The sequence below is a fragment of the Lepus europaeus genome, chromosome 3 (assembly GCF_033115175.1).
Source record: "Lepus europaeus isolate LE1 chromosome 3, mLepTim1.pri, whole genome shotgun sequence".
Classification (NCBI taxonomy): domain Eukaryota; kingdom Metazoa; phylum Chordata; class Mammalia; order Lagomorpha; family Leporidae; genus Lepus; species Lepus europaeus.
The window spans coordinates 153,743,158-153,751,639 of record NC_084829.1 but is presented as its reverse complement, the minus strand read 5'-3'; positions in this window follow the sequence as shown (position 1 = coordinate 153,751,639).

Genomic DNA, 8,482 nt, shown 5'->3' with positions numbered 1-8,482 from the left:
TAATTTCCACATTTGTGAATTTTCCAATTCTCTTATTTTTGATTTCTAATCTCATATCATTGGGGTCAAAAATATTTTTTCTTAACTATGTTAGGTTTATTTTGTGGCCTATCATATCTGTTATGGAAGAATATTCCATGTGCATTTGAAAAGTGTGTAATATTGGATGGAACACTGTATATGCATGTTAGATCCATTTAGTCTTTAGTATTCATTCTATTTTTTTATCTTATGTGTGGATTATCTTTTTTTTTTAGTTTTTTTTTTAAATTTATTTACAGAGTTAATGAGAGAGAGAGAGACAGAGAGTAAGGTCTTCCTTCCATTGATTCACCCCCCAAATGGCCACTGAGGACCCAGGAGCCAGGTACTTCCTCCTGGTCTCCCATGCAGGTGCAGGGGCCCAAGCACTTGGGCCATCCTCCACTGCCTTCCCGGGCCACAGCAGAGAGCTGGACTGGAAGAGGAGCAACCAGGACTAGAACCCAGTGCCCATATGGGATGTCAGCGCCACAGGCAGAGTAATAACCAAGTGAGCCATGGCGCCGGCCCCAATGGATTATCTATCTTTTGAAAATAAGGTATCAAACATTTGCTTTATAATTAGGTGCTACTGTATTGGGTGTACATATATTTACAATTGCTATATCTTCTTGATGAAATGATCATATAGTCACTATATGAACTTCTTTTTCTCTTTTGATAGTTTCTGAGCAAACTCTGCATTGTTTGATATAGGTATAATCATTGCTGCTTTCCTTCGGAAAGCCTAAAGTATCTATATTCATCTTTTGCTTTCAGCCTATGTATTTTCTTAGCATTAAAGTTAAGCTCTAGTAGGCAGAATATAGTTAGATCTGTTTTTTTTTACTGTTCAGTCACTCCATGTATATCAATTAGAAAATACAATCCACTTATAAAAATTCATTTATAATAGCACTTCAAAGAATTGTGGAAAATAAAATTAAATACATTAATGTTTGTGCAAAAATTTTTAAAATCTATGCCTACTAAGGGTCTTTTAAAAAGTTCATGGAAAGTATGTATTTTGAAAAGACCAGGCATGGATTTCAAAAATTTGTATAAAAATAAACTTTATTCTCATTTTCTACAAACTTTTTGAAATATCTGCCCACATTTAAAGTAATTAGTTGTAGGTAAGCCATATTACAGTAATTTTGCTCATTGTTTTTTGTTTTGCAGTTCCTTTATTCCATATTTGCTCTATTGCTACATTCCTGTGTAATTGAATGAATTATTTTGGGGGATATGCTTTGGTTCCTTTCTCTTTAAATTTTTTGCATACATAGAATAGGATTTTTTTGTTGTGATTACCATAAGTCTTCCATAAACATTTTTAGTTATGACAGTCTATTTTAAGCTAACAATTAAATTTTATGTCATATGAAAACAATGTACTTTAACTTCTCTCTCCCACATTTTACATTATTGATGTCAAAATTTACATCTCTGTATATCAATGAACAAATTATTATATATTTGGTTATCTTTAATGCTTTTCAATTAATTATTAGAGTTAAAAGTGACTAACAGCACTATGACAGTGTGACAGTATTCTGAATAGGGTCATATTGTTTACCGTTAAGGGGTCTTTTTACTTTCATATGTTTTCATGTTATTAGTTAACATCGTTTCGTTTTTAAACTCCAAGAACTTTCTACAGTATTTCTTGTAAGGTAGGACTCATGGTGATAAACTCTCTAGTTTTTATTTGCAAATCTCTTTACTTCATATGGGCTTTCATGAGACAACTTTTCCAGGTATAATATTATTTGTCAGTTTTTTCTTTCAGGACTTTGAATATATCATCCCATTATATTCTAGCCTAACAAGATTTCTACTGAGAAATCTCATAGTGTAATGGGGATTTTATTACAAGTTACTTTGTACTTGTATGTAACAAGTCACTTTTCTATTGTTAACTTTCAAAATTCTTTTTATTTGACTTTGAGAATTTAATTATAATGTGCGTTGAGGAAGATCTCTTTATGTAGTCTCTCAGGAACTCTAATATCCATGGATCTGAATGTTTACTTCTTTGAGATTTGAAAAATTCTGACATTCTTTTTTTTACATTATATAAAGGAAATAATCCCTTTATTTTTAATGTAAATATACTTTAAAATATATTTATTTTCAATTGACACAAAATAATTGTACATATTTATGGAGTAAAGTGTGATATTTCCATACATGTATACAATGATTAATTGGTTTATACATCACTTCAGACATTCTTCATTTCTAGATATCAAACATTCGAAATCCTCTCTTCTAGCTACTTTTGAACTAAATTAGTTGTCTATCATCATTATCCTACTCTGCTACAAAGCGTTGGAAGATATTCCTCCTATCTATCTGCATCCTGCACCATTAACCATTCTTTCTCTATCCCTTTACTCCCCACACACTTCCCAGACTATGCAATTACTATTTTATTTTCTACTTCTGTGAGAAAATCCCAGTTTCCACATTTATATAGCACCATGTAGTATTTTTCTTTTTTAAATAAATTTTATTAATATAGGGTGAACAAATTTCAAGTATTTCATATGTACAGATTTATGAGCATAGTGATAGTTCCCTGCCTCCTAAACTCCCACCCTTCCTCCCCCTTCCTTTCTTACTCCTTTAATTTTTACAATGACATACTTTTATTTTATATCATAAAATTATTTTATAATCATAAGAATATAATATTTTATAATTATATCATACTAATATAATTTATAATCATATTAATATAATATTTTATAATCATAAGATTAACCCTCCATTAAGTATACAATGTAACAAATAGTAAGAAGAAAAAAACAAAAAAACACTGTTCCTGAACAGTAGAGACAAGGGATATAAATAATAATCAAATCTCCAAATGTGAATTTTACTGATATACATTGCTTATTTATTTTTTTTTTTTACTTTGTGTATTAGTTACCATGAGTCAGGGAAAACATGACATTTGTCTTTTTTGGATTATGTGACTAAGTATAATGGTTTCAGGTTGAACCACTGTGTTTCAAAAGACAGGATTTCATTCTTCTTTATACCTGAGTGGTATTCTGTAGTGTATTTACGTACCACCTTTGCTTTATCCAGTCATCAGCTGCTGGACATCTGGATTGATTCTGTATCCTAGCTATTGGCAACTAAACTGCAGTAAACATGGGGGTACAGATAACTTTAATATGTTGATTTCATTTCATTTGGGTAAATTCCCAGTAGTGGGATGGCTGGGTTATATGGTAGATCTATTTTCAGATTTCTGCGGAATCTCCATACTGTATTCTACAGTGGCTGTACTAGTTTGCATTTCCACAACTGTTCATTGGAGTAATTTTTACCCTCCATCCTTCCAAGAATTTGTTGTTTGTTGATTTCTGTATGACAGCCATTCTAACTGGGGTGAGGTGAAACCTCATTATGGTTTTTATCTGCATTTCCCTGATGGCTAGTGATCCTGAGCATCTTTTCATATGTCTCTTGGCCATTTCAGTTTTATCCTTTGAAAAATATCTGTTTCAGCCCTTTGCCTATTTCTCAACTGGATTGTTTGCTTTGTTGTTGAGTTTCTAGAGCTCTTTATAGATGCTATAATATTAATCCTTTATCAGCTACATAGTTTATAAATACTTTCTCCCATTCTGTCAATTGCCTCTTCACTTTGCTCAGTGTTTCCTTCGCAGTTCAGAAGCCTCTTGGGTTGATGTAATCCCATTTGTCTATTTTTTGCATTGATTGCCTGTGTTTCTGGGGTCTTTTCCAAGAAATCTTTACCTATCCCAATATGCTGCAGAGTTTCCCCAATGTTCTTCTTTGGTAATTTGATGTTATTAGGTCATAGATTTAGATCCTTGATCCATTTTGAGTTGATTTTTGTATAGGGTGTAAGACAAGAGTTTTTGTTTCATACTTCTGCACATGGAGATCCAATCTTCTCAGCACCATTTGTTAAAGAGTCTGTCCTTTCTCCAGGGATTGAGTTTTAGCTCCTTTGTCAAAGATTATTTGGTTGTAGATGTGTGGATTGATTCTGGGTATTCTTTTCCATTTGTTTACATGTCAATTTCTGTACTAGTACTGGACTATTTTAATTATAACTGCCCTGTAGTATATCTTGAGACCTGGTATTATGATGCCTCTGGCTTTGTTTTTGTTGCTTAAGATTGCTTCAGTTCTTCAGGGTCTCTTGTGTTTCCATATGAATTTTAGCATCATTTCTTCTAGATCTCAGAAGAATGTCATTGGTATTTTTATTGGGATTGCACTAAATGTATAAATTGCTTTGGGTAGTATACAAATTTTGATGATATTAGTGTTTCCAATCAACAAACATTGAAATATTTTGCATTTTTTTCTTATTTATGTTTTGTAATTTTCATCATAAAAATCTTTTACCTCTTTGGTCAAATTTATTGCAAGGTATTTAAGTTTTTTGAGGCTATTATGAATAAGACTGATCTTGTAAGTTATTTCTCAGCCATGACCATGTGTATATAAACAATGATTTTTGTGTACTGATTTTATGTCCTGAAATTTACCAACTTTTCTTAAGAGTTCCAATAGTCTCTTAGTGGAGTCTTTTGGTTTACCTATACATAGGACCATATCATCTGCAAACTGGTATAATTTGACTCCTTCCTTTCAATTTGTATCCCATTGATTTCTTTTTCTTGCCTAATGGCTTAGGCTAAAATTTTCAGAACTAAATTGAATAGCAATGGTGAGAGTTGGCATCCTTGTCTGGTTCTGGATGTTAGTGGAAATACTTCCAGCCAGGGAGCTCCAGTCTGTTCTTGGGCATGATACAAGAGTCCACATTAGGTATGGTATGTGTCTTATATTGTTAGCAGAGGAGAGGGTATGATGATGTCAACTGATCACTATCTCACCTCCTCTCTGCCAAGGTGATTGATGCCCTGAGTCCACAGTGGCTGTACACCCCACCCATGCATTCACAAGAACCGCATAAAGGATCTGTGCAGTCCTCGGTGTGAGCAAGAACCCTCTGCAATTACCCAGCCTAGGTAATCTCAGGGAGATCTGAACCTCTAAATCTAGACTCAGTGATTGCCTAGATACCCAGCTCTACTTCATGCCCATCATGCAGCCATAGAATTGCCAGGTCCTAGCCTGCAGAACTCCCATAGATACGGGGAGCAGAGGATCCACTCTAAGCCCTGCAAGGCTGCTCTGTTCACAAAAAGAGCCTGTCATTTTTCTGCCTTGGCACCTTAAGTACAGACACCAGTGATATAGAGCAGAGGGGAGCACCTCACAGGCTTAACTGGGCACCCTGCTTCCTGCCATCTTTCCAGACCAAACTCAAAATCAGTGGGGACTGCAGATTTGTCCCTCAGATAAAATCCCCTAGACACACACATGATAGCTGTGGCAGCCTGTATGTGCCATTTAAGATGGTGCTTCTTCCCTACTATTCACTGGGAGCCCTTGGGATGGGGGGAAGCATGCAATGTGTTCCTGCTTCATGAATTTAGGTGGGTGCACCCTGCCTTCAACTAGTGCTCTAGGCTGCACTCAAAGCCTGTGTGGTCCACAAGCTTCTCCCTCAGGCAATGTCACCATCGACATTGGCTGCTGCAGTCTCTCATTTCTGTTTAAGAAGTATCATCGCCTCCTCATACTGATTCTGATACTGATAGAAGCAGAATGAAAGAGCACTGCCCATCTTTTTGCTGCAGAGTACCACAGTCTGCTGGAGCAGGGGAGGAATGAATAGGTAGCCTTCCCTGCTCCAAGCCGGGCAGTTGTTCAGACTTCAGTCAGCTCCCCAGGCGAAGCAAAAGTCAGCAGCTGACTGAAATGTCCCCTCAGGTAAAATTGCATTGGCGAGCACAGGAGGTTTTGTGCCTACCTTGTCCTGTTATGATGGCAGCTTCAGCCAGCAGCTGGCTGCGATGGAGTCCCTATCCTCTCTCTCTTGTCCCACAGAATCCTCACTGTTTTTTCAGTGTTTTTTTTTTTTTGCCAAAAATGTCACTGGAAATTGATCTTCTCTTTGTTCTTTTCATATCCCACAGTGCTGACCTTAGTGTGGCTATACCTGACTCCTGATTTTTTTTTTGATTGATTTGAAATGCAAAAATAGAAAGGGACAGCTTCCATCTGCTGCTTCACTCCCCATATGGCCATAATGGCCTGGGCTGGGCCAAGCTGAAGCCAGGAGCAGAGCTTGTTCCGGGTCTACCATGTGGGTGCAGGGTCCCAAGTATTTGGATCATTTTCTGCTTCTTTCCCACATGCATTAGGGAACTGGGTCAGAAGTGGAGAAGCCAGGTCTCAAACAAGTGCCCATGTGGGATTTTGGCACTGCAGGGAGAGGCTTAACTTTCTAGGCCATAGCACCAGCCCCTGATATTCATTCTTAAAATAAGTTTTTTTCCCCCTTTCACTCTTTCTGCTTCCAGGAACTGCAATAATATATCTTGATTAGTTTGATGACTGTGACAGTCTAACATCAAACCTGTCTTCAATCTCAGTGATTCTTCCTGATTGAATCTGATGTTAATGTCTCTTTTCATTTCATTCTTTGTGTTCTTTATCACAAAATCCTGGTTTTTTTTTTTATGATTTCTATCAATTGTTTTTTGTGTTTTTTTATTTTTTAACTTTTATTTAATGAATATAAATTTCCAATGTACAGCTTATGGATTACAATGGCTTCCCCCTCCCATAACTTCCCTCCCACCCACAACCCTCCCCTCTCCTCCTTCCTCTCCCCTTCCATTCACATCAAGATTCATTTTCAATTCTCTTTATATACAGAAGATCAATTTAGTATATATTAAGTAAAGATTTCAACAGTTTGCACCCATATAGAAACACAAAGTGAAACATACTGTTTGAGTACTAGTTATAGCATTAAGTCACAATGAACAGCACATTAAGGACAGAGATCCCACATGAGGAGCAAGTGCACAGTGGCTCCTGTTGTTGACCAAACAAATTGACACTCTAGTTTATGGCGCCAGTAACCACCCTAGGCTGTCGTCATGAGTTGCCAAGGCTATGGAAGCCTTCCAAGTTCGCTGACTCTGATCATATTTAGACAAGGTCATAAAAGACAGGGTGAGGATAGTAACCAATGATCCTAAGAGTGGCATTAACCAGGTTTGAACAATTATACAGCATTAAGTGGGGAAGAGGACCATCAGTACACACAGGTTGGGAGTAGAGCCATTGGTGGTAGAGTAGAGGTTATGATTACGAAGGAATGAGGCCCAAGTGCACTAGACAGGGTCTAGAACAAAGGACAGAGTCATTATTAGAGGAGCTAAGAAAGGTGCTGTCTAAGCTACAATTAAGTTTTCTGATTGAGAGGCAAATAGAACCTGACAGAAGGGGCTTGATAATAATCTGTTGGGCTTTAGGCCTTGTAAGTTAAGAGGCCCAGACCTATCTATCACTTCACATGGGGTACATCCTAAGGGAGGTGTGAACCTCCTAGGGGAAGGCACTCTGTTGACTTTCAATTTCTATCACTTTGTTAAACTTTTCTTTTTTTAATGTATTGTTTCCCTGATTTTATTAGTTGTCTATGTTCAATTGCATTTCACTGAGTTTTTTTTTTTTTTAAGATTTTGAATTATTTGTCAGCAGTTCATAGATCTCTCTATGTTAGAGTCAGTTGCTGGCACTTTATTTTGTTATCTTGGCAGTTTCATATTTGTGATCTCAGTGGCCTGTGTTGATGCCTATGCATTTGAAGATATAGTCCCCTCTGCCAGTATTCACATACTAGCTTTAGCAGGGAAATCCCTTCAACAGTCAGCCTGTCCAAAGATTCTGGGAAGTCCAGCTGGTAGAATCCCTGGATGGACTTGATTCTACAGTCTTCATGTCGGGTGTGTAAGCCTGCCTGCTGGATACACAGGAGCCATCCTGGTACTGAGATCATCAAAGTGAACCTGGATCATATTCTGAATTGGGCCTTAGCAATTGGATCCATGGAGGCATGCTAGAAGACTAGGTCCACAGAGGCCAGCCTGGTGATGGGGGAAAATATATTTTGACCTGTAGATGGTTGTTCATATTGGTGACTCTGGGAAGGGAAGAGCACTGGAATCTCCCATACTGCCACATTGCTGATGTTTAAGATTTTTTTTTAAATGTAAGGATGTCTCAAAATTTCATCTCCTTGCCATTGTATTTAGATACAACGTACTGCTAGTTTACTTCTAATATAACAACCATTTTTCTTCTGTGACACCTTCTGGAATGTAATTAGGTAGCTGAGTCATTTTCTCTATTAGAAAACAAATATAGATCCAACAGGAAGTTTTATGCTGGTTTGACTACATAGGATATACTAATAACAAGCTTTTGTCATAAAATTTCATGGTTTTCAGCATTTTATATAGAATACACTATATTATAGCTGATTGTAATAAATTTGGAATCTGGTATTTGGTAATATATAAAAATGCCCAAGCCTTTGTGG